At 41.2% G+C, this 26,813-nt stretch overlaps 1 protein-coding gene across 1 annotated transcript in view; it reads left to right on the top strand.

The window, feature by feature from the left end:
- ABCG1 (ATP binding cassette subfamily G member 1) overlaps positions 1-26,813 on the top strand; it is a 52,604-nt gene that overhangs the window by 8,332 nt on the left and 17,459 nt on the right. The gene's annotated exons all lie outside the window — the stretch shown is intronic.

Below are 26,813 nucleotides of genomic sequence, written 5' to 3'. Positions count from 1 at the left end.
TTCTGAACTGTCTGTTTAAACTGCAGTTTGAAGTGCAAACCACACACCACAGAAGCATATATTGGTTTTACCAGTTTATAGAAAAATTATAGACACGTACATTTTAATTCTAGGACTGCCTGAAAACTGTTTGCAAGAGGATTTCAGAGGAAAGTCAGTGGCTTAGCTTTCTGCCATTTTTGTTACAAGTGCCATAACGTATTCTGAATAGAATGAGTGGTTTGGGGGTTAAGTTATGGATAGTCCCAAATACGAAGAGGGCATGAAACATACTTTGGAGCCTTCTATCTTGGTCAGGTTCATTCAGCTTTACTTTGAAAAGATATATACATTCTATATACCCACCAAAGACATTTGTCCTATTGTTTCAGGGTGTTTTTGTTATAATGTAGGATGGAAATACCGTTCCTACATAACTTGAGTGCATCCAGGAAGAAAGTAGTAATAAATTGGCTTTCAAAACTCTGCAACAACTCAGGGATTACTTTTCTTTTTCCTCATACTTGTCAGTATTCATGGTTAATTAGGCAACATTTTAGTTGGAAATTTCTCCGTTGTTATTTTTAGGGCTGTAATGACTCATTTGTGCTGTGTTCAAGTGTAAGTTCTGGTAGGATTTGGTCTTTAATAACCTCCGAGGGAACGGGCTCCAGCCGGTCAAAATGTGGTTGGGTATTTTTATGGAGCAGTTTAGTAGCAATACAGAAATATATGCTCAGCAGAAAATACGATATTTCTGTTATTTTGGGTTTGTTCTAATAGCTCAGACCCTGTGGAAACAATCACCCAAAGAGGTGCTGTCTTATCTCACAAGGTTGTTGTTTCACAGCTTGGAGATTTAGCACATTTAACGGCAGGATTGGAAAGAGGGGAATGAAGGACTCTGCTTATTCTGGATGTCTGATGGGGAAGCACGGAGTCTTTGGCAGGTTGCTTGATATTCATGAAAGGCGAAAAGTGGCCGTCACAGTCTGAGATAGTGTCATCAGAACAGCTAGATAACTACATTTCAGCGAAGAGGTCTGTATATTATGTTAATACTGATCTCTGCATAAGATGGAAACTTAACCCACTGTCAGATGGGTTGTCAGCAGAGATTTAAACAGGCTGGATTTCACTGATTTGCTTTGGTGCTCTCTACGAATTAGTTCTGGTACGTGCGCTTGGACAGACCTGTTTCTTTTTATTCAGCTAGGCTTTTTTTGCTGCATCCTTCCATGACTTCATTTAAAAGATTTCACCCCCTCCACCCCCCCAGAGATATCTGAAGACCCAAATGAAGTGCGGGGTGGGGGGCGAGGAGGGGAGGATTTGCCCTAAATTATTTGCTAATCCTTGCTGGAGGAGTCGGAAAAAGCCCGTCCTCATCGCCAGCAGGTGCACTGCGGTAGAGGTGCCGCATGCACGGTCTGGGTCTCGCCTGGCGCGGTTACTGGCGGGCAATGCACTGCAGTAACCCGGCGGTGATGCTCTCGCCCCGCCGCCCGGGCCCTGGTTGGCTGCTCTAGGCGCTGTTGCTAAGACGGGAGGAAAAGATGCAGAACAGTAGAGAGCAAAACCCACTTTCCGAGAGAGGGTTTGGGGTGGTTTGTTGGTTTGGTTTTTTTCCGCCTTTCTCTGACAGATGGGTTGTATTGTTTTCAGCCATTTTTGCCTGCTTTGTCTGAGAGCGTGTTTTCATCTTGGAGAGCAGGATATATGCAAATTAAGATCCATGCGTTAGAAAGAATAAACAAGTTAAGCTGGTTGAAAGGAACTGTGGTATTAGTAAAAAGCTCTTCAAGCAAACATTTTGTGGATTCTTTTTCAGTGACTTAAAGTGTTAGTGAAATTAAAATGAAATATGATTTTTAGCAGAGGATTTCAAAATGCATTTTTTAACCTTGATAAAAATCCATGCAGTTTTTCTTTTAACACTTAAGCTGTCTCAAGGTGGTAAGAATATACCGAGTAGTCACTGTTACTGGAATAGTCCACAGCATTTTATTAAGTGATATGTCACTCTTTCTAGCATCCTCTTGCATGGGTTGTATAAAACAGAGGTTATTGGGGACAAGTCTTGGTCAGCCCCTTTGTCTGAACCTTCTACTGTTTCCCAGCTGCGTATGACCTTATTTCAGCATTACTTATTTTCTTCCATGCGGAAACCATTGTTATTGTTCTGGGTTTGGTTTAGGATTTTTTTTTTGTGTACCTGGAGCTTTTTTTCGCAATGCGTCTGAGTTTGACTCGGTGAGTTTTGGTCAGAGTCTTTGAGCGAGTAGAACATACTTTTCTTCTTTCTCTTTGCCGTATTGTTTATTAAATAAACATTACAACAACCTGACTGTTTTTCATTTTAGCTAATGTTTTAATACAATAAATTTTATCAGTTGCTGTTGTGAAAGCTTATGGCCGAGGAAGGAAGTTTTAGAGAGATGCCAATTAAAACATTTCAGAATTTATGTGTCAGGGAAGTGGCGATGGCAGTGGTGATGATGAGTTGTTGGGAGTTTGAGCTATGGTCTCCTCTGTTTCCATCTCACAGTAAGCATGTGTCGGGGGCTGGCTGTAACTCACCCTGACAGCCCTCCACTACAACTTTCTGTACACTGAGTGGGTTTTGATGAAATGCTTTGCTGTCCTCTGCCCATACGCAGTCATGTCTTGCTTGAGGTGTTGAGGAGGTAGAGACAGCATGTGCCATCATATGGGTGTACTTTTTCACATTTCAGAGTAGAATTTGGTCCATAGCCTGAAGATATGTCTGAAGTCTGAAGGAAGATGAAGAGTCATTTTGCAGTTGAAGGCTTCAGCCAGCAGATGGTTGATAAGGGTTCTCCATAACCTCAGTAAAAGGAAAGAGAAATCACAAAAGCAACCGAGAACAGAAGCTAGATCAAGAGTAAAAAAGCTGTTAGAGCCCATTTTCACTTGGGCATTTACATGCCATTTTGGAAGGTGCCTTCTGGAAACCCATAGGGTCTAAGATTACCTGCTTACTAAGGCAGGTCTTTTGTTCTCAGGGGATTTAATATGGCAGAGTTCAGCTGTGTATTCTCTAAGAAATTAATCGCTGCACACTTCCCTGTTGCATTGTTCTAGTAGGTAAACTGGCTGGCTTTGGGAAGACATATTTCAGGGAGCATGATACTACTCAAAAGGTGGAAGACCCTCACAAGGAATACTCAACTGCATTATAATTCACAACTGTACCCGTTAAACTGATGGTTACCTTCGTCCTCTGTTAGAAAACAGTGTTTGGTCTTACTATTAAAATTAACATCTCAAGACTTCCTCCAAACAATGGTGCAAGGAGAGTCCCAGCAAAATATACTTGATAGTTTAGCACATGGGAATGAACTGATTCGGATTTAAAATTAAAGCATTGCAAACTGGAGGGTGGGTATTGGTCTCAAGATTAATCTCCTTGAGGAAAAACCTAAATGCATTAGCCAGAAAGGCCATACCTTATCCACAGAACCTCTGTCACTTTCACACACTTGACATGTGTAAGGATATATATGTCTAACATGAGGCTGAATTTTTGATGAAAATAAGCTGGGAGTTTAGGTCAGCTTGCCATTATATGAAGTCAGAGAAGGTTCACCTAGCCTGGTGTCCCTTCTCTGACAGCAGGTGGAGCTGAATGCTTGGGTGAGAGTTCAAGTGCAGGCCAGTGCGTAGTAATGTTTCCCTAGGTTCTTGCAGGTTGCAGCTTGGAGGTTTCCTGAGCTAGGTGTAGTATCTTTGTGTTCACTAGTTCTCGATGGATTTTTCTTCTGTAAAATTATTCACTTGCTCTGTGAACTTAAGGAGGCTTTTGCTGTTCACACTGTCACCTCACTATTTGCCTCCCTTTTCAAACCATTCAGGTTTGAAACAGCACATAGCCTGACAAAAATTACCTGAGACTCGGGTAAGCGTTCTTTGTTTGTTGGCCACTGACAACTACTCTTCTATTTCCTGTTGTTTGATCTGCTTTCTCATCTATATGAGAACCGGCCATCCACCTTCTTGTCAGATTCATTTATTTAAGAACTTTTATTAAAGATCTTGTTAAAACATGGCATCCATGTAAGATGACAAAGTGGCCCTCTTTCTTAGGTACTACTTACAAAAGACATCACATACAGTTTATATTACACAATTTTGTATCAGAGACTTATGCACAAGATGTGTCTTTTTTCTCTGTCAAAAGCATTGGGACAGTAAAAAGCTTGAGACGTTAGTGGTTCAGATTGCCTGCCCACTCTGCTGGCTTTGAGCCTAGAAGCTAGCAATTTTTATTTAACCCCATTGGTACAGAGGACAGCAAAACCACTGACCCTTACTTAGACAGTACAGAGGTAATTTACAAGCACAGCTTTAGTGCCTAGGGCTGGCAGAGTCCTTCTCATCAAGCCCAGGACCAAGCTGTAGCAGGCATCATCTTCTTGATATCAAAGCCTGTGTTAATTAGGAAATGGAAAGACTGAGGGTCCCCAAATCCATCCAGGTTTATCACATTTTTACCAACTTTCAAATACGTAAAAAGAATTTATAGTATAAGAAAATATGTATGGAAGAATCACTGCCCTTTTCAACCAATTTTTTAACTTGTTCATCCCCAAAACATGTTAGGTATGATGGAAAAGTGTCACAGCACATACATAGAAGGCCAAGCAATTTCAGTTGTTTTCAGTAACTATTTGAGTCAAAAAGCGTCCTGCGTCCTACAAGTAGATGTTCTTACATATTTAATTTGTTCCTGAAATAATTATCAGGAGGCCCGTTGAAATATCCCATGGGGATGATTGAGATATTTGAAAATGGCTCCCTTGTGAATTATGTACTTTAGTGCAGACGTTCAAGTTTATTTTGGCCTTTGGATACTTCGTCTCTTAGAAAAGAAGATTTCACAATGAATATTTGATATAGAATGTAAGTGGTAGTATAAAATATAGAAGGACCAGTGCTGTGTAAGTGTCTCTGGAATGAGGACAAATTAATTCTATCTAGGAAATGGTATGGCTGGATATGCATGCTGCAATATGTCTTGAGTCACACTGCAGGAACCTTTGTAACTGCATTTCCCGATTGGACTTTCTTGTCGCTGTTGGGCTTGTATTCTCGTTTACAGTTCATTTAGTCTTTGCTGATTTCAGGGGGAGAAACAGATGCACTCTGAAGACTTAATTCTCTTCAGAGAGGATAGGGATGAAGCCGTCCAAATTCTTATCAGAAAGAAGTATGTGGAATTACATAATAGTCAAACTGAGTTAACTGCTTGTTTGTTCGGTTTTTGTAACGTATTTGTTCCAAAGTAAAATAAATGGCAGAGACCTTGGCTTTACAAGATATACTTTACCATCTGCCTCTCATCTAGTATCTACAGCCTACATCTTTTGTGTAAGAATTATATTTCTTCCTGCTTTGCATGTTTAGAATAATAACAAATGTTGTTTATAATTGCAGTACATCTGCTACAGGAGAGAGGAGAAGATAGAACAGTTACCCAGGTTCCTGGGTAAATGAGAATGAGACCTCTGCTCTGTCTCTTACTGATCTTCAGAGGGTAGGCTTTTATGCCAGACAAGAGAAGAAATTAATTTCAAATGAAGTGGTGTACCTAGTTAACATGAAATTTGAAGAAAAAAAAAATCTGAAGGTTTTAATGCTCTTATTAAGCAATGGGGTTAAATTCTGCCCTGTTGCATGGTTTATGCTTGCAGAAGCAGTCAAGTGGATGAGGCTGCACTGATAGACCATGGTTAGTATAATTTTTTTAGACATGATCCAGTTATTACCTCAAGTGCTTTGGAAATTAAACACTCCTAATAGCACCAGCATGACAGGGCTAGAATTAGTAAATGAGTACACAATTAAAAGGAAGAGGACTGAAAGTGAATATTTGCTATTAGAGGAAGGGCAGTTATTTCTTCTGGGTCAAAAAGCCATGAACTTCAGCCAGCTTACTGAATAGGAATATTGAGGCCCAACTGTCTAACTATTTGAGACTTATAAAGCTGAAGCCTGTGGGTCGCTGTCTGGGACTGAGTTAGTTCCTCTTCCTTCTCCACTCAGAGAAGTGGTGGTCATATGCTGCCACCAGAGAAGTGTGAGAGTCAGAAAGACAGGGAAGAATGCAGGGGGGTGCATCTGTGCACAGCTGGCCATGAAAAGTTACTCTCTTGGGTTTTGGTTTTGACCCTGAGTCTTGGAGAATTTGTCCTAGAGGAGCAAATTGACCGTAAATAAAAACTAAGCTTGCAGATGCTGGATTAGAGGCTTTTCTGAAAACCAGTTGGGTCAGATCTGTTTTGTAATCAGAACTGTGAGTTCTTCACAAGAAGTTTGCAAGAGTTTCTAATTGTGGTGATTGTAAAACAAGACTGTTGGCAGTAGCCAAATCAGGTGGCACTTCAGGACCCAAGGGGATTCCTCCAGCCCGAGCCCAGTTGGTACGTGGCAGCCTCAGTTCTGTACTTACAGGTCCAGTTAGTAATGAGGCAGGGCACGCGTTCCCATTAGGCACACATGCACACGTGTCTGTACATGAAGTACACTCAGCCAGCCATACAGACCAGCACAAGGACAGAAGTGCCTTTACGGCACCTGCCTAAACACAGGCGGCACTTGTGCAAACCTGACCACCACCGATGGCTCGCTGCTGTTCCGCCCCGCTGGCTGCTTGTGGGTTGCAAACACACACGAGGCAGGTCTCTCCACCAGTGGCTTTTGGTCACTCTGTCAGTCCAATCACTGGCCCAGGCTCCTGTCTCCTCCAGTTGTTGGTACCTGGACCTACAAGCCCTCAGGTTTGCAACCTCTTACTCCAGTGGCTGACACACAAACTTCTGCTACTCACCGGTGAGTCCATCGTGATACTAGCGCTCGTGCACACAGGCTCACAGTAGAGAGTGCATTCACACAGTAGGTAGTTGGGAATAGTGTTTAGGAGGAGTACAGGTTGGACTGCAGTGATCAGGGGCAGGGCTTGGTCAGACAGATCTACTAACCATCTGCCTGTTCACATGCACCTGGCCTCTTTAATCCCCTTTTCTGTCTGTTTTCTCAGGCTTGCTCCTCCTCAGTCCTTGATCCATCCCTTTCCCTGCCTTGGGCAATTCCCCTAAACATCCTCTGATAAGTGTTTCTTGCTTTCTGTAATTCCCATAGCCACCCCATGGCTGGTTTTATACCATCCCAAACTTCCGTTCCCCCTGCATGACATGGTAAGTCCTATTCCCCAGCAGGCCATCGCACCCTCTTTCTTGCACAGCATTCCAGGGAGAGAGTTTTCCTGTTGATGCGTCTTGGTGGGCTTTCCTCCAGGAGCAGTGGTGCTGTGCTTTTCCTTTGAGCCTCTTCAGAGTGGCTGATTCAGCCACTGAGTGGGTTAGTAGGGTTGGTCTTCTGACATTCAGCTTGGTCTCTGCTCAGTGTGACTGGCTTTTTGTCATGTAACTAAGCAAAGACCATTTTTAGACCTTCTTGGCTTATCTGATTTTTCTAAGCTTTCTATTTAAAAGTAAATGAAATAACATGGCTGGCCAGTTGCTTGTTTATGCCCGTGGAAACTCTCCCTGTGATGTAAATCATCATTGAGGTAGAACCCACACAGGCACATTTTTACCCTCGCATGTGAAAGTTTCAGGAAAGCTGTAAGAAACTGCAAACAAGGAATCAAGTTGCTGCCTCTTGTGATTATAATAAATCAGGTTCTGTTGTCTTAAAGGCTGAATTATGACTGTGTGTGCAAGTTACTATATCAAAAACAGTCAGAGGAGCTAGGCAGACATGCCTGAAGAAGGTTAGCTATTTGATTTTTTGTCAAGGAGAAAGACAACGTGATCCTTTGGAGATATACGTTACCTGAAGCAGTCACAAGTCCATGAACCCTGGGATTAATATAAGACTAGGTATTTATAGAGAATGACTGTGTCTTGTCCAGTAATAGTATGACACCTGGGGACACCAAAAGAAAGATGAAGCTTCAGAATATGCATAATAACACTTAAAATATTGACTCTTTAGTCTCCAAACAGAAAAACAGAAATATTAGCATCAGTTTCCTGAATCCCATATACTCCAAATACACCATGTACACATTATCAAACCAGCCAAACAAATAAAAATAAAGCAGACCTTCCCATACAGGGCATGACTGAGGCATTTGAACATTCAGCATTTGATTCTTACTGACAGGTAGTAAAAATAAACTCCCCAAGCAAAGTGAGTTGGGGCAAAAAGTAACACGTTCTGCAATAAATAAAACTAACCTGGAAGCCAACCCACAACTCATCTGAGGCGTTCACACTATATCGCTTTAGAAGTACATGGTGAAACGAACCTTGAAATCATCGCCATAATGGGTAGAGTTTACCTATCGACAGTTGGCCAGGAGTGTTGTCTTATGACAGAACATTTTGGACCAAATATAAATTAACTGAAATGAGTAAAACCTGCTGACGGAAGAATATGGCCTAATGCCTAAAAGACACTTTTTCACTCATTAGTATCGGTTACTGCTAAAACTGCATTCTGAAAAATAGAGAAGTTAATGCAGTTCATGTGAAAGGTCAGTGTTGGATGTCAACCAACATGCTGTTTGGGTGAAACTAGACTTTTGACTACCAGGGTAATAAAACAAAGGCCATCTTTCTCCCCCACTCCTTCACATTACCCAGAGTCCTGACTTGGATTCCAACTCCTGTCCAGATATTCAGCATCACAAATGAGTGCGTGCAAGGCATGTTCATACAGCGGTGGAAGTGTGTCAGCAGACATCATCCAGTGTAGGCATGTCTGAAAGCAACAGAGGCCCCCCTTTTCAGAGTTATGTATTGCTTCTTACCAGGATTTCTAAATTTTCTTTTTAGTAATCTACGTGTATAATGTATGTGTGTAGTCTTTATATATATACATATATAATATATAATAATGTTATAGATAATATATAATGTGTATATATACATGTAATATATTTGTATAGACATGTATAAATGTAAGTGTGTGAGTGTATATATATACACACAGATATTATCTCTGTTTTCATATATATGTATATATGCACATATGCTCATACACTCAGGTAGTATATTTATTTATGTACAAAAACTGTGTATCACTATAACAAATATTTTGAAGAAAACATTTTTATAGAGGTGTATATTCCTTCTTTGTAGTGACAAGAGGATATAATTATAGAAAAGCAGTAACAACTGGTTTTTTTAAATGAAAAGCAAAAGAATATTGGTTTCTTAGAAGTGGTTCAAGTCTGTTGCTACTTGCTTATTGGCATAACAAGTTAAAATAGCAGGAAAAATGTCTGTTAAATGGAAGCTGTTTTATCCGCCTGAATGCCAGTGGTGTAAAGAGTGGTATAAAGAAAAGACAGCATTTTGCTGATGCTTTTCAACAGGGACTTATTGCATTACATGAATTGAGTAATTTTCTGCTCTCAGTCATTTTTCCTGTAATCAGATTGCTTGTGCTTTGTTCTTGTTTTCTTTAGAAGTTGTAAGGAAGAATATGTGGAGCTCTCGTGTATATCAATGGTGGGTCCAATTCATACATATTTGAGCAATTTTGAATGTTTGTAATCGCTAACATCATTGTCTGAATTTCCTTCTTTATTAGCTGAGCATCAGTGCAACTCAGTTCTGCTGGGTGTAAAGGAGAGTATGCTTACATGCCAGATAAATGTGTACTATTTCTGTTTGTTTGAATAATGGTTTGCTGGTGACAGAAAACTGGAAAGAGTGTGTATCTTGGGGTGCAGAAGGAAAATACCAAGGTTTTATGTAAACTGGTGGGACCATGTGCTTTGATTTGCAAGAGCCACTGAGAGTGTGGTGTAAAGAAGAGGAATATGGTAGAGATGTTCTTCTGGCTGATTTTCTTGGGAGCTAGAAATGTCCCTTGACTGCACGAGGGAAGGCAAATAGCAGTGCCCAAGATCTGCAAATGGAGGGCACTTCCCGGAAACAGCAGTGTGTACAGGGTGGGTGTCCATGTTCCATTGTGGCTGCATTTGGCTTCCCTGAGCACCTCTGATGTGGGAAGGGGAAAGTTATAGTAAGGATATTGTCTGGTGGTAAGCCTCGAGAGGATCCAAACTGTATACCCCTTACACCTGACATACCTGAGAGGTGTGAGCAGAAGTGCTCTGTGGTCTCTTCTTCACGGGGATGAGGGGAGTGGGATAGGGGTGGCAAGAGCTGTGTTGTTGTCATCATCTTTTATGCTAGCCATGCTGGCACTAATATACCTCAGGATTTGTGTGAATTGTCCGGTATGTTTTAAAAGATTGTATCTCCTGTCCCCTCTTCTCCAGCTCCTCTGATTATCCACACTTGTAGCCATTCTTTGCAAGCGCTGACACTAAAACACATAGGAAGAAGTGGCTCTGGATGCTTCCAGGGTGTTTACAACTGTACACAAGGAAAGGAGATTGGAGATACAGTCAAGATTAACCTCTCCTTTTGTATCACGGTATCATTATCTAATTAGATCAGAAGCAAAGCCCTGCGGCTTAGTCAGTATTAGAGCGTAGGCACCCATTTCAGGAGGAAGCCTTTGAGAAGAGCAATCTTTAGCCGTCCGCCTACACCATTTTCTTTGAGGCTTTGCAAGATGGAAAAAGTGACACATGTAAACCTTCCCAAAGGCAGCTGCATGTTCTTAGGCGCATTGCCTTTAAAGAGACTGCCCCCTTGAACGACTGACTCTCGGATGATCCCCATGGGTGACCCTTGTCTTTGCTATCCCTGGGCTGCTGGGGCAGAGGCAGAACAACTCTGCTGGAATTCAGTGGGCCAGGCCCTGAGGAGAGGGTCTGCTGGTTTCAAATCACCCATGCTATCTTATTACAGGCACAGGTAGCCTTTATCAGGGAGTTGGAGCCGTGATTCAGATAAGCTGGATGGAGAGGGAGTGGGAGGGAGCGGGGAATTCTTCCCAGTTGCCAGTAAAGGTCCTTTCCCTGAACAAGGACTCTTGTCACCTAGAAGTTGCTCTGCCTTACTGCAGAAAATGGCCGAGATAGTTTAAATATATGGAGATACTGCAGCTGGGTCTGATGCTGCACAATTCATAGGTCCTGTTCTTGGGGTTTATATGCTTTGGGACTCATGACTGATTCTCTGATTTTGGTTCTGCATCAGTTCCAAAATGACTTTCTGGTTCAGGTTCAGCAAACATCCTTCTAGAAGAGCATGTCTTGTGCATTTTCCCCAAGAATTCTTCTAATACAGCAGGTGGTGGGATTTTTGTGGGCAAAGCCAAACTGTGGGTTTAAGTTTTTACTTTACCACTCCTTGTGAAACTAATCCTGGTGTGACCTTCACTTTGCTGACATGTAAGGGTCTTAAAGCAGTGCTTTATGTTCCTGTGGGAAAACATACTGTAGCAGACCCTTCCATTGTATTGGAACAATTTATCATCAGCAAATAAATGGAGGGTGTGGGGGAAGAACAGAGTGGATCAGATTCTGTCCCTGCTCCAAGATCTTGATCTTAATATTTTATGTCAGTTGACTAAGAACATGGGACCATGAGTCTGACCAGGGCATGTGGAGGCCACTGTGCTAACAGTAATAGCAACTGTAAAATACAGAAGAACTCTTACAAATACTCCAAATAGAGAAGTGGAAACTCATCTGTTGGGGGCAGACAGCCGAGCTTAAAAGCAGTTTGTTGGGTTTTACTCAGGTCTTCATTGGAAGTGGAGTGGTGACTCAGTTTTAACACGTATATACAGAAATCTAAAAAAATAGTAATATTGTGAAAATGTTGTGATCTGATGACAGAGCAATGTTCTGTACTTGTGCCATTTACCTGGATTGCTGTCAGCATGATGTAATCTCACCTGTTGGCACAAAGACAAAAAAGACACAGGTGGTGCATTCACCACTTGCACATAATGATCAAAAGCATTTAGCTAGCATTGAAATGAAAACTAACAATATTAGAGATGTGCTTATTTTCCCATTTGCACACAGGCTACACCTGTCATTACTTTCCTGTACATTTAGAAAAAATTGCATGAAAACTTTGAACCCGTGCATCTCCTGTGTGGCACTGAATGCACTGCCCGTAGGAGAACTGTCTGTAGCCCAGCAGACTGCAATTGCTTTATCACTGTGTGCAGTGAAGCTGCTCATCTTACAATGAGATTTTAAATTATATTTAGGTATGTCAGATATTTTTATAAACATGGATTGCATGCCCAGTTATACCTACTAGATAGTAGACCATGTTTTTTCTTGGTCACCTCATAGCAGTGAGAGATATTCTTGACAGTCGGACGCATCTGAGTCCATGTAGGTTTCTACTCTGTGAGAGGCTGTGTCCAAGTTAGACAGCAGCCTAGGCTCTCTTTATAGACAGAAGGTTTCACTGACAGTCAGTGGAGTGGAGGTTACTGTTCATTTCATCCAAAACGAGCCGAACAAGCGACTCTCCACTTTTACTAGGAGAAATAGCTGCGGTGGAGTGGCCCTGGCCAGCAGCTGAGCACCCACACAGAACAGGGGAGAGAGTCAGAATAGCAAAAGATGAAAACTTGTAGATTGAGATCGGGGTAGTTTAATAAGCGAAGCAGAGCTGCACGCATAAGCAAAGCTAAATAAGGAATTTATTCAGTGCCGCCCATTGGCAGGCAGATGTGCCACTGTCTGAAAAGCAGGGCCTCGGCACCTGGAAGGGTCACTTGGGAAGACAGATGCTGTAACCTCAAACATCCCTCCTTCACCCCCCTTTCCCTCAGCTTTTATTGCTGAACACAGTGTTGTATGGTATGGGATATCCCTTTGGTCAGCTGTCACAGCTGTGTCCCCTCCCAGCTTCTTATGCACCCCAGCCTACTCTAAAAAAAGAAGGCCTTGAGTCTGTGCAAGCACTGCCCAGCAATAGCCAAAACACAGTGTGTTATTGATACTGTTCTAGCGCCGTAGGGGCTGCTCTGAAGAAAATAACTCCATCCCAGTCAGACCCAGTAAAATGGCTCACATGCAAGTGTTTACATTGCAGATGTTTGCAGCTGGTTAAAAGAAATCCCATCTTGAGACTTCGAGTTCCTGATATATCAGTATTCCTACATGGAAGATTTCCACCTTCCAGTCTTTGAATCCTGCAGCATTGCTGTGTGTCTTAATTGTGATGAATCTCTGCTTTTGATCCCTCAGCCTGTGTCAGCTACTGGACTAGCACAAACCTGTGCTGCTGCATTGATTTCAGTGGTGTCGTCGTGTTTTACAGGAACTGAGTCCAGAGAGTGCCTGTGGTTTTTAGGAACAAAGCATGTGTTTTGAGGTGATGTGGATATTGTTCTAAATGTGTCTGTTGATTATGTCACTTAAAGTGACAGTATTTGCAAGGAAAAACGTATAGATAGCCTGAACTCTTACCTCCCTTTTCTTTCCTTTGTATACTGGTGTGTTAATAGGTAGCCTCAGAGTAAGAACAGAATGGAAACTTGAGGTGGAAGTCATGCTTTTGTGAAATGAGTTATTGCTTCCCAACTTGCTTTACTAATCACTTTGTAGATAATTTAGAAAAGACAGGCTTTCCAAAATGCCGAATGATTCTGATGCGTTATTTTAGCATGCCCTTAAATCGTGAATTAAAGTTCCTTAGCCTTTTTTTAAACTTCAGATAATTTTAATGTGTACATTTGAATTTCTTAGTGTGTGAAATAAAAGTAAATTGATTTGATGATACTTACACTGCAATCTAAGTGCATCTGTCAAATGATTATTTCAATTTTGTGTGTGAAATGTCTAAGAGTTTTCCTCTTGAAAACTTGCATCTTTACGTGGGACATATTATTGATAAAATATTTAATTGCTTCGGATGTATGATTAGCTGCAAGATTCAAGCTTTGTTTGTGCTACTCTATCAGCTTCAGCTAATCCATAATATAAAATGTAGGTCAGCTGGAGCTTTTTAAAACAGATGGAAATTTAGTAGTTTATGGTAGTTCAATGGATGTATGTCCCCGCAAGGCTGCCAACTTCTGCAGTTCCGAATTGTGAAAAAAGCAGAAATCAGACTGCTGAAAGGCGCTCATTCTAACTCATTTTCATTCCAGAAGCAGCAATGCCCTGTGTAGTGGGTTTTGTTTGCAACATATTCAGCACTGACATGCTACAGAAGATGATAATTAGTTCAGTGGTGTTTAGAGGATTTTATATTTAGTTTGCTGACAACGAAAAGTATTTTAATTTGGGCAACTTCATTAGCGTAAATATTCACGAAGAGAGATAAAAACACAGTTGTTCTAAGTAAAATGTGAGAACTGGAGGTAATCCAGTGTTTATTTCCGCACACACTTTAGGTTTTCCTTTATTTTTACATTCAGGATCATAGGTTATATCTGTTACTAGATTAGCGCTAGAATAAAGTAAATATATTACCCTGTGTTTCTATTTCATGAAAGTCTTGAGTGTGCTGAGGAGAAGTGAGCAGAATTAGTATGGCCATTTCTGAAAATAAAAGTCTCCCAGGACACATGCTTCAGCTGTCCGTATGGCTGGCCACAGGGATGTCCCGCTGCCGTAAGAGCTTCTTTAGCCTCAGGAGTTCTTCCGAACGTGACTCCTGTCCTCATTCACTGCACTCTTGCAGTTTTGGAGGCCAATCGCTGAAGTTTCTATCTGTGTCTCTACTACTGGGTGTATACAGTAGAATTAAAGACTGTGTTTAAAATTTACTTTTGAAAACACCTCTGATACTTGCCTCTGAGTGTGTTTCAAAGGGTTATCCTGGCTCCAAGCATTCCTCAGCCTGCTTGTGGGAGAGAATGGGATGGGAGCAGTGGGGATGTGAGGAGGTGGAAGTGCTTCTTGCAATTTGCAGTGCAGAATTGGTCTGAGAAGGTGGGAGGGGGCAGGAGAAGGATGTGCAGTAGTTGTTCAGGAGGTCAGATGGCCGAGGTGCTTGGCCGTTGCCTGTTCTTCAGGGAAAGTTCCTGCAACAAACTGTCAGCGCTATTGCAGTTGAATAAGACTGCTGTGAAAATCTGCTTTTTGTTTGGAGTCAAATGTAATATTTTGAGTTATTGAGACTGATGTGTGAACTGTGATTTTTTTTTTTAAAGGTCAAACACTGTGGCAGCTTTTAAATTGCAGTGACCAGGATTGAAAACATCTTTCAGAATCCAAGAAATGTGGCTTCCCATGTCTGTAAGGGCTAGGGTCAAAATGTTCTTCTATGGGCATGTAAAACATCACAGAAGTCTGTGTTTTAAACAACAACTCTTGTTTCTAACAATCCGGGAAAAGGTATGTTTTTTCCTATGTGGTTTGCAGGAGACGTTTCATCAGGTTCCACTTTAATCTAGAGTTTGTGATAAAGATGTATGCAGAAGTATTAGGGAAAGCTTTTCTTCACGCACCAAGCTCTTCAGACTAGATATTGGCATGAGGCCTAGCTTGGAGGAAAGAGGTGCTACATAACTTCAGCTGCTTCTGCTGTAACTCTAGAAAGCCCCAGGGGCTTCTTCTCTAGTCCTTACACAAGTATGTCGGCAGGAGGAGAGAGCCAAAATTTTACTTCCGCTCTTTTTTGCCTTCCCGCTTTCTTGCTCTGTGCGTGCATGTGGGTGGGGAGAGGCTGGGAGGGGGAAGGGAAGGAGCAAGAGTAAAAAATGTGGCAACTCTGAACATCAGTCAGCACAGGAGACCCATAGTAGTCTTCTTTGAGGGAGGAAGGGTTTCTGTCTGCTTTTTGTCTGCAGAGTGACCCAGCTGGATCTGCACTTAGAAATGAAGGCAGATGGGGCAGTTCAGTTCGTAACAGCTGCTGGGCCATTTCAGAATATTGCCTACTTGAAGATGTTTTTCAAAAGGGAAGGGGTGCTGGGAAGGGTTCTGGTTTTATCTGTTTGTAAGACTGTGAATAATACTATTCGTACTTTGAGGTATAAAGGTACTGCAATTATGAGAGATCGCTTTCTGCCTGATTGGCATACGTAAACAGCTTTCATCTCTAAATGTATGTATCAGGCTCGTGACTTCAGTTTGTCGTTTGAGGGAATGTGCCAGCCTTACATTTCAAATTGTGTTGGCTCTTCTTTTGTCAGGAAAGACCTTTCTTGCGCACTTAAGTAACAGAAACAAAGGCAATTAAAAAAAAGGCAGCAAAAAGCAATTATCAGACAAGGATTAGGCTATGGATATTGCTTTGAAAACACATTTCCACTAGATTCAGAAGAAAGATGAAGCTGTGTGTCATTCATACATGGGTTTTTTCCTTCCCTTTCATGTTTCCTAAGGGTTGAAGATAAATTAGGGTAGCTATTTTCTGTGCAGGCAAAGTACAAGCTACGCCCCAGATCTCCAAATGCTTTAACGTGTAAATACTTCTTCTGAAGCCATCAGGTCTTGCTGCAAGTACAGATTTATTTGCATTCATGTTTGAAGGTTACTTTCGTTCATTGACCCATTTGTTATTCTCTATCCTCAGTTGCAGGCGTGTGGCTTCACGTGCATGTGTATAGAAGATGAACAGCTTTAACTGTCTCAGGCAGAAACATTCAACAGAGAAACCTACAAGAACCAAATCTTGCCCTGGACATATCTGATCAAAATTAATGGGCAGGACCCACCTATAATCGTAATCATCCTGTAAGCTTCAGTAGAAGGCTGTAACCTTGCTGTAGGACCAGATAAAGGGAGTTATACAGAAAAGGTGAATAAAAGGAAAGGCTCAGAGCAGCTGTTCCAAGTGGGATTAGTATCAACCAATATGAGATATTTCTTTAACAAGAAGGGTGTCTAGTAGTTACCACGCCCTGTTACTGGCTCAGGTTGCATTGACAGGTTACTTACGTACTTCAGCTCTGCCTGGTTGTAGCTGTGAAGAATGTAGACTTAAAGAGGCCTGGCACAAAATTCATTAATCTCACAGTGTGGTGGGGGAGGTGTAATCAATAGCTGCAGGAGCAAGGAGGTGTGACCACGATGCTACTGACTGCTGTTCTGCCCCTCTGTACTGTTGGAGGAATGCACGTTTCAAGAAAGTTGGTAAATTCTGTGCCACCTGCAAGCGCTCCAGTCTCGTGTTACTTGGTGGTATGGGTTCTGTGTATGTAAAACCCATTTTGTTTATAGAGAAGCATTGTCTGGCCAGGAGATGTCATATAGCCAGACAAGATGAGCGAGGTTGTATAGTCTATTAAACCTTCAAAATCAAAATTAGGGGGTTGCAGAGCTTGCAGTCTAACAAACTGTCATATATAATTAGCTGTGCTGAAGAAAAGCAGTATTCAGATACTAAAATAATGCAATGAGCAGCCTGCGTTATAGAGAAAGAGCACGGTGCACACAACTCTTATTTAGACATTTCAAAAGAGTGAAAACTTCAGTTAAGTCAGGGCTTTTTTTGTTTGAGTGCACAGTGTGGACTGTCAGATCCAATGTCTTGCATAAGCTTAATATCTAGTCCCTGGATCTGAGAGAACAATGAAATTAAAGGGAATTTTCAGATTCTTTATAATCTACAGCTTGGCTTAAGATTCTCCCTCGTCTAGAACACAGTTTCGCATCTGGATTGTTATCAACACATTCTCTTTTATTATACAACATGGCCTACAGTAACTAGGGATTTCATGTCATAAATCTTGGCTCGGGGGCTCATGATCTCTCTTTAGGCTCCAATTTACTGTGTGTTTTACTGACTTGCCACAAGAAGGAAGTTAGCTGATACTGTTTAGCGCTAAGGAAGGGCAGTGATAGAAGTCAAATATTAGGCACCCACACAAACAAAGTTCAAAAATTGCTTTAAAGTTTGTTCTCAAATGTTTAGCTTTTGATTAACATGTAGTCTTCCAAAGCACATTTTGATTTTTAGGCTTTGAGATGTTCTGGTTAAGTTTGAACCAAGTGCTACCAGTACAGTGCTGGTAGCTTGAAGCAAAAATTCAGAGTGTGTTGAACTGTCCCCAGTTATCAGAGTGCAAAGTAAGTGCTAAATACTAATGCTAAAGTAAAAACACAATGTCTGTACATCCTGAACATGGGAAGGATGACTTTTAAAAACCACAAAAAATGTCTTGATAGCCATTTTATTTGTGACTGGTACTGTAATCAGCCATGATTTTGTTGGCAAAGGATGAGATTTGTCACAGCATCTAGTGGTTTGGTGTCTAGTCTAAGCTAATTGTCCTGAACTCCCACTGTAGTTAGGAGAAAGATCCATTTCCAGAGGGTTTTTTAATACCTTCCCAGAATAGGAGTGCAAAATAGGTAGAATTAATTACCTGTTAGGTATGCCTGTTTCTCTCTATTGGTAATTTATGGGTCCTAAACAATGAATTTAGGATAAACGTCAAACTTTCATATGTATGTGCAGAGGGCTTGGGAAGCCTGCCATATGAGGATAGGCTGGGAGAACTGGGTTTGTTCAGCCTTGAGAGAAGGAGGCTTAGAGGGGATCTCATCACCATGTACCAGTACTTAAGGGGTAGCTACAAAGAAGATGGAGACTCCCTTTTTACAAGGAGTCACATGGAGAGGACCAAGGGGAACGGACACAAGTTGCTTTTGGGGAGATTCCTATGGGACACGAGAGGGAAATTTTTTACAGTGAGGACCGTCAACTGTTGGAATAATCTCCCCAGGGAAGTGGTTGGCTTGGCCACGTTGGACACCTTCAGGAGTCGCCTGGACATGGTGCTGGGCCATCTTGTCTAGACTGTGCTCTTCCTAGAAAGGTTGGACTAGATGATCCCTGAGGTCCCTTCCAACCTGGGATTCTGTGATAAAATTAGGTAGATTGAATGCTCCCTGTGAGCATGGGCTGAGCTCTCCATCTGAGTTATGAATAATCCATCCCATGATTGCTAAGTGGGAATGCAGCTGTGGATCAAGAGCAATATGTTTAAGAAGGCCTGGTTGTGGACTATATTAAGAAATGCACTTTAGTCCACCACAAAGAGCGAGCTTTCCTGCCCAGGAGGATTTCTTCTTTTTTCTTTTTTTTTTTACTTTTTTTTTTTTTTGGTAAAGCATGAAAGACTTATATTTTTAGGTTGAGAGGAATGGATTTCTCATTTCTAAGCTGGAAAGGACTTTGAGGCAAAGGAATTTGATTTGGTTACTTCAAGCGCTCACTTAGCTTTTCTGCCCTCTCTGTCCTGATGTTTTGGTGCCTGGCATGCTGTTTTATAGACATTTACATAATGAAGGTCGTTTCTCTGAGGCAAGGTACAAGAATGCATTACAATTGTAGATTGTCTTAATTGTCCTAAAGCAGGGCTCAGGGCTTAGACAATGGAAAATCCTATTGTTCTATGTCCCCGAGAGATGTGTGAATAGAATAGAAATACATGGATGTGTGGATTCTAAAGCTAAAGTGGAAAAATGATTCATAAAAAGGTTTATTCACTTGTGATGCACAAATGATGGTAGAAGCCATGAACCAATGACCTGTGAGTTTACATGTGGGTTTTATTTGGTAGACATTTACCTTAAACATATTTATTATTTCTAGTGTGACTTTTCCACCCCCAGGCTTTATAGAGGTACCATTCAGGCCAATACACAATTAGGAAAGTTCCCATTATTAAAACAACATATTTTTTCACTCTGTTTGTCAGGAAAGCTGTTTCTGTCCCACACATTTTCTGGAAGTTAAATGATGCCTCTTTTTCTTCCCAAATATTGGTACCTGTAATTAATTTAAGCCTGTTTGAATTCAGTGGGGAGCTTGGGAAAGAAATGCCCATTTAAATAATCCCCATCAAGACGTTTTTAAAATTCAAATTGTTTAAATAATTATCAACTGATACAGATAATCCCTCTCGTCTGAGAATTTACAAACCCCGTCCATAGCACTGAGAGGAAAGCATTCTGTACTCATGTAGTGAGTGGGGAACACAGTGCCCTGGCTGGTTAATAGCAGAATTAGAAATGTATGGAAAGCACCTCCCTGATAATATGCCAATTTATGGAAATGCCCTGGCTTTGAACTACCTTTGATTTAGGTGAAAAGCCCGAAGTATCTTCATCTTATAATTCAGAAGTGATTTAATTTTTGATTTATACTAAAACAAAGCAAACAAGCGATCCAGTTTGGAATGAAATGGTTTGAATGGCCCAGCATGAATTGTGCATAAGGGATAATTTCATTTAACTGTAAGTCCTATTTGTGTTTCAGAATGGAAAGATGTCACAGGAGATGGATTCCTGGGTGGCACAAACTGCTGGAAGGTCTGCAGCTGCTTGACAGGGCTGTCTCACCTCCCCATCCTGCTCGTGAACTGTGCTGTCCTGTCCTGGCAGTGACATTCCTGCAGCCCATGCAGCTGGAAACAAACCCTCTGTGTTCTTAATTTTCCAGGAATGGTTTCCAGGTGGTTGGGCTTGCTGTCCTCACTGGTTTTGTAGGTGCACTTGAAAGCCAGCTTAGGGAAGCTGATAGGAAGGTGTCCTGGGAAGAAACGACAGAAGGGCACTGCCCACTTCAGTAACCACATCATCTTCTATTGCTGTAAGCTGCTTCTGAAACTGTATGCTCCAAATAGTCCCAAAACCACAAACTGGGCCACCACCTTGCAATAGCTACTAGGCACTCCATGCATCTCCTGGTATGTGTACAGCTGTCATGTTTACATACGCAAACTGGATGGCTGTGTGACTGCCAAGTTGTAAAATGGAACTGTAAATCATGGGGAACTAATTTACATGCACAGTTAAGTTACTTATGTGCAAAGAAGAGGAACCTGCACTGCTTTTCATGTGCAAATAGACTATGTGGTTGTGCTGTATGCTACACAAAGTAGCACAGTAGATGCAAGATATTTACTGTCACTGCCCTCAGTGCTCTGCAGCACCAACCTGCTGGTCTTCTGTAAGTGCATACTTGCTTCTGTGGTTTAGGAAGATGCTCACTCAGTGCAGGGGTTGGACAGAGGAAGTAAAGCATGAGGAGACAGAGAGACTCCATGGGACAGTAATATGGGGTATCTTTCTTGCAGAACGTAAGGTAAATCTCTGTGCTGCCACTCCTTGCTTACCTCTGCCCCACTGGGATAAAAGTTTGTTAGACGAATCAGGCCAGCATGATCTCTACCAGTAAATATGTAGACATTTTGATATGATGGTGGCTTCTCAGGGGTGAGAACAAGCGTTGAGATGCAGAAAGTGAGTAATAGAGCAGTATTGGGTGAGAGGACTTCCTGTTGGTATATTTACATCTAGGTATATGGGAAAAGCTATTTTACTGGTGTAAAAATGATAAAGAAATATGTTTCCTAGCTAATGTTTTATTACATCTACAAATGTTTCTAGTGTAAATCTGGCCTTGGGCTGTTATCTGTGCCTGTGTGTGTTTCTCATCTTGTGCTTCTCTGTAGAGTTTCTGCCAGCATTCCCCAGCTGTTCAGTTTTATGATATAAATCTAAAAAGTCTACAAATGAAATGTCTGCCAGATACCATGAAGATGTTTTCCACGTCTGGATGGACTTCCGCAAGCTCTTTCTTTTGTCCATAAGTCACTAAATTTCCATTTAATACGGTATATGACCTGTTTAATCTGTTTTTCCCTTATTTGCATTGTTGCACAGTAGGTAATTCAGGAAGTGGTCTCTACCCTTTAAGATGTGGGTATGGGAGCTCTTGGGGGCAGCAGCAAAGTCATGGATTTGCTAGGAGCATTTTTCCATAAAGGGAGGACTCTCTACTCCTGCCTGGGGGAAACGTGTGGATTTGGCATCGTGATTCCACTTCCCTTATTGGGTTTTGTGTTGGAGAATCCCCTGGGCTTTGGCTTGGGTTTTTTGATTAAACAAGAGGAAATGAGATGAGGGTTAAGCCTATACATTTTAGAATAGGAAAACACAATGGAGTTTCTTTAATGGAGAAGGGTCAGTATACAGTGCCAAGAAATTGCTGCAGTTTCTCTTCATGATTTAGCAGTTTGACTGCTGGTGCTGTAAAGGACAAAATTTGTGTATTTAAATTTAAATTGCTATGTAAAAAGTATGTTGCTTGTTGAAGGTATTAACGCAAGGCAGGTTAGTAATACAGTACTTGCCAGAGGGGTCTTCTGTATTTCCAGCTGGAGTATATCAGATCCCATCTAAAAAAGCACCACAAAAAGACATAGAAATATAGCCCTTTTTTAATAAAGAAATGGTACGCTCTGTCTGGCTGCAGGCAGGGAGTCTGGAAAGAGCAAGTTATGATGCCTTTGGTTTTGACATTTAAGTGCCAAACGCTGATTATTTTGTGGCTCAATTTTCAGTCAGTTATGCAAAACTTGAGCTGTTTGAGTTGAAATTTCCTATGTTACCTATGTGCTATAGTGAATTTCGTGAGAAACCTTTGAGCAGTTTCAGGCCAGTGGTACTTGCAGGGTACCAACAGCTATTTCCTACCTTCAGAAGAGCTTGTGATTAAAGAGAAACAGTTCAGATATATTGGGAAGGGCAAATCCTGCTCTAATTGCAGCAAGCAGGGAAAGCCTGCTTTGCTCACCTGGGACCCAAGATGGGCTCTTCCTGCCTGTTGATGGATGCAGAATTAGGCTACAATGCCTCGAAACTTCTAGGAGTCTGTGTGACTCTTCCCTGAGTAACCAATGAGTATATTACTGGCAATGAAATGCAAATGAATTAAGCATTTTAGTCAAAAACCTAGAGATGGTATTTACCTGAGGAAATTTGCTGTAAGGGTAGGAGTTTTAGTTATGATTTTTCGGTGCTGATTCAGGCACATTCTAAAGCATGCACTGCTACCCCAAGTATGGGGAGGGGGTGGCTTGCTTCTTTCCAGATAAATCATAATTTCTGTGAGAATGAAAAACCAAATCTCCCCAGAAATCCTTGTAGAATCCACAAGGAAGCAGATAAAACCATCAAAACATTTCTCCCTTGCTGAATCCATTAGCAAAAATTTGGTGACTTGAACAGTGAGAGCTCCCCTAGTATCTTCATCAGTACAAGAGGTCACCCCCAATCAGCTCATTAAACGAGGGGCTGTTGTGGGCTTTGTGAGGGAAATCCGCCTCTTAAATGGGGGTCTCTTCAGGCCACTCACGTGTTTCTGGCTGCAAATCTGGTCTAGCATCTCTGTGCCTGCAGTTCGCTTTCAATGGGAAATCCTACCACAGAAAACGAAACATATTTTGCTTCTCAGGAAAAGCAGTTGAACTCTGTAATGTAATGTGAGGTGAAATTAAGACCAAAAAATTTAGCGTCACTTCAATTTTCTCTTTCATTTTTGATTTCTTACTTTTTATATTCTATTTTTAGTGTGTTGGACTGAGAAAGTTGCTGAGTGCTTGTTCTAACGGTTGGGGATGGTGTATTAATGTCCTTTTGGCAAATCCACATTTTAAGCAGTTCCTGAAAACTGGTATCTGGATTCCCATGGGTATTGGCCCCTAAATATATTTTTAAGGGTGAAGTCACAGTAACTCCAGAAGAAGACATTAGAAAACTGAAAGGATCTAAGCTATTTTCCATTGGAAATCAAAACAGTTTTAAGAGAAATAACTGAAAGTCACGATGCTAAACTTGGTCTTGATATAAGTCCAGTCCAAAAGGAGACAGCCACTGTGGTGCTTGAACTGAATGGCCCATATAATATGCATCCATCTTGGGGCGAGTTCACTTTGAGGTTCAGCCTTTCATTAAACTCTTGGTTACCAAAACTCCTTGCTGCATGGATCATGGTCTAAAGAAAACAAGCTGGGCCAGGTAAAGTGGGATTGAAGGTGGTCAGAAATTCCCAACACACAGCAGATGGATATGAAATAGTCCCTGTACTGTAAGAATACAGTCCCCTTCAAATGCATAATCTGTTTCTCGTGGAAGACATGTGGCCCAATATAGAAGTTTTAGGTCAACTGATTCAGTTAAAGATTAGCCTCAATACTCTGAAAGAGAAGACTGTAGTTACTTACAGACTTTAATTCCCTATAAAGGATTGTACTGGGCACCACGCTACTGCTACAGTGTCAAATCTTTTTGTGGGCTTGCTAAATTAACCTTTGTAATAGAAAGGCTTCTTATGTGCTTCCAGTCAAAAGAAGAGATGGTTTTGAGCTTGTAGCAACGTAAAATGCCAATGATTGGGACCCTGATCTAAAATTCATAGGTTTTTTCTCTATTTCTTCTTAAATCATGTTCCTCTACTGTTTTGCAAATGAGTTGCAGAGATGCATCCCGCTCTGATTTAACATTGTGTGCAGGATGCTTAAAATGGAAATCTCCATCAGAGGGGCAGAAACAAACGCAGGTAACGAGGGGAGAAATACTGCAATTAAAGGTAAACTGATTATAATTTGTGAAATTATGTTTGGATAAGTGACTTTAATGGATGTAATGCTAAATCTCACAGTCATACCTAGTGAGAGGAAAGGCTTCAGTTTTAAGTAATGGTATTTATGTTGATACATGTTTTCAGACAATGAGTGTGTCTTCTAAGTTGTACCTCCCTCAGTATTCATGGCAGCACATATTCTTTATGCTCCCCTATAAGTTTGTGCAATATTACTCTCCTGATCTTGAAACTCATGATGAGCTGACTATTACGAAGCTCTGACAAGCTCCTTACCCTGGAAATCTGGGTCAGAACAAGCCCATACAATAGAATTTGTTGCAATGGAGTTGCCATGTGGTGTTCTGTCAAGTTGAATTGCTTTGCGGGGCAGACAGGGAATAGAGACAGACACCAATAAGTATTTTACCCCATGCACTGCATGTGGCACCTGGTGAAAGAAATGCTATCCCAGTGGAAGTTAATGACAGGCCAACTTGGCCAGCTTTTGACCAGTGTGGGAAAGAGTTCCTAGCTGCATATAACGTGCGTGTGTGGTGAGTGTGTACGTAATGCAAATAATTGGTGGTAAAGTCTAATGTTTGAGTCCCTTACAAATTTAATAGGCTTGGGATGTAACTGGTTCTCGTTACACTTAAGGGATAGTATGAAGGACTTTGTCTCTATAGATGCCATTTAGTAAATGCTGTCATGTTGAAAGGTCTTAATCTTTTCCGTGCACTTCTCCTTCAAACAGTGATTTGGATGGTGACATTGGTGTGAGGGCCAAGCTTGTTGACCTTGTCAGGGTGCCACGGATTTATCTCTCTGAAATAGCTGTTCTTTTTGATAGATTGTCTTTGCTTTTGTTCTTAGGACTTGTGCCATAAACAGGCAATGTGAATACACTGCGGTTTTCATACCCATGATACCTTGTAGCTTCCAAACAAGTTATTTCATTCAGGTCCAGGAGAAGATTTTAGAGTGAAAAATTACTGGCCTGTTTAAAAAAAAACGCACTCGAGAAAACTATTATTTTGATATATTTGGTCAGTTACATTTTCTAGGACACTTTCCATGAAAATGGTAGGATCAAATATTTCTAGGGATTTTTTGTGGCTGCTGCTTTCCTCCTGGGCTGGAGAATGCACAGAGAAGAGTATTTGCTGTGGATTTGGGAGACCCCATGGCAGCATGACATTAATGGGTTTGGTGCAAAAGTTTGCTCTCTCTGGCATTGAAAGAGTGTGAACTGAGACTAGAGAAAAGAAAATTTAAAGAGAATGCTAAGTGGTGGTGAAAGAAAAACAAGAATTATGGAGTTAGGAAGAAAGATAAATCAGAAGATAATCCACCATTCATTTTCTAGGAGCATGCAGACAATGTGATTTATTTTTTTTTACAGCATTTCAGTGTTCCAGTTACCACCTATTCTAATGATAATCACAGGACTGGGATAGCTTACATGTGGAATATAAGTGCTGCCCGCACGTGCACCAATATGGCAAAATGGGTTGCCAAATCCCAACACTGCATGTAAATGGATCTTCTACCCTTCTGGTTTGGTTTTAATTTAATTAACAGAAACATTTTCAACATATGAGATTGTTTTTTGACATTTTGCTTAACATTTTTTTACTATTAAAAGTTTTAAATAAAAGCACTGCTAAATAAAATAAAGCAAGCAAGGAATAAAATAAAAAGGAGAGATATCCTGAAAAGTTTAATTCTTAGTCAGGGCTCTCTCCGCCCTCCCCACCCAGTGCTTATGCCTTAAAATGGGAATCATGCAGGACAAGATGGATGCAACTAAGTCCGAATCTGGAATTCTCATTGGAGGGCAGTTTACTTACACTGAGAGTAACACGGAGTTTAAAGAACCAACTAAAGTTTATTGACAAAGGTAATTTACTTAGGAATAAGGTGAGATATTTGAAGTTGGTGGTATGGTTTTTGTAGAACAGCTTTGCCTGAGGACATAATTATTGTGGCATGATCTTGTGAAGTGGGTTAATCTAAATGAGGGAAAAAGCTGCGTGTTCTTAATCTGGAATAAGTGTTTCACTAGGAATTATTTTTACAGAGCTGTTGTGGTCAGTCTCCCTGCCTAGACAAGCCTTTAGAGTTCTTGCAATAAGAGAGTCCTTATGGTAAGAGAATGAAACAGGCTTGTCTTTTCCTGTATGTCTCCTTTTGCTGTGTTTCTTGTCATACCTCTTTTAGCAGGGAATGAACAAATGCCGTAGGTCTTTGCCTTTGACATCATGTCTATCACTCTCCAAGAAGTTGTTGTTTTGTTGAGGGGGCATAATTTTGGCATTGAAGCTGCAGTGATTGGGGGGCAGTCTGCTCAAAGGCTGTGGAGTTACGTTAACTGTGGAGTATTAGATATTTTAATGGAGATGCCAGCATCCTAGTAAGATACTCTGAGACTCAGACACTTAGAAAATGGCAGCAAGGCTTCTTAGCCCTGTTCGAAAATTTTCCTAGAGTGAATCATGGGTATCCCACCATAATACTGGTGTAGCAAGGGGAAGCTTCTGCTCCCAGTCAGAATTTGGCTTTTGAGAGTTATTGCAGTGT

Source organism: Phalacrocorax aristotelis, chromosome 1, assembly GCF_949628215.1.
Source record: "Phalacrocorax aristotelis chromosome 1, bGulAri2.1, whole genome shotgun sequence".
NCBI lineage: Eukaryota > Metazoa > Chordata > Aves > Suliformes > Phalacrocoracidae > Phalacrocorax > Phalacrocorax aristotelis.
The sequence above is the reverse complement of the archived record's forward strand: the minus strand, read 5'-3'. Positions and strand labels throughout refer to the sequence as shown.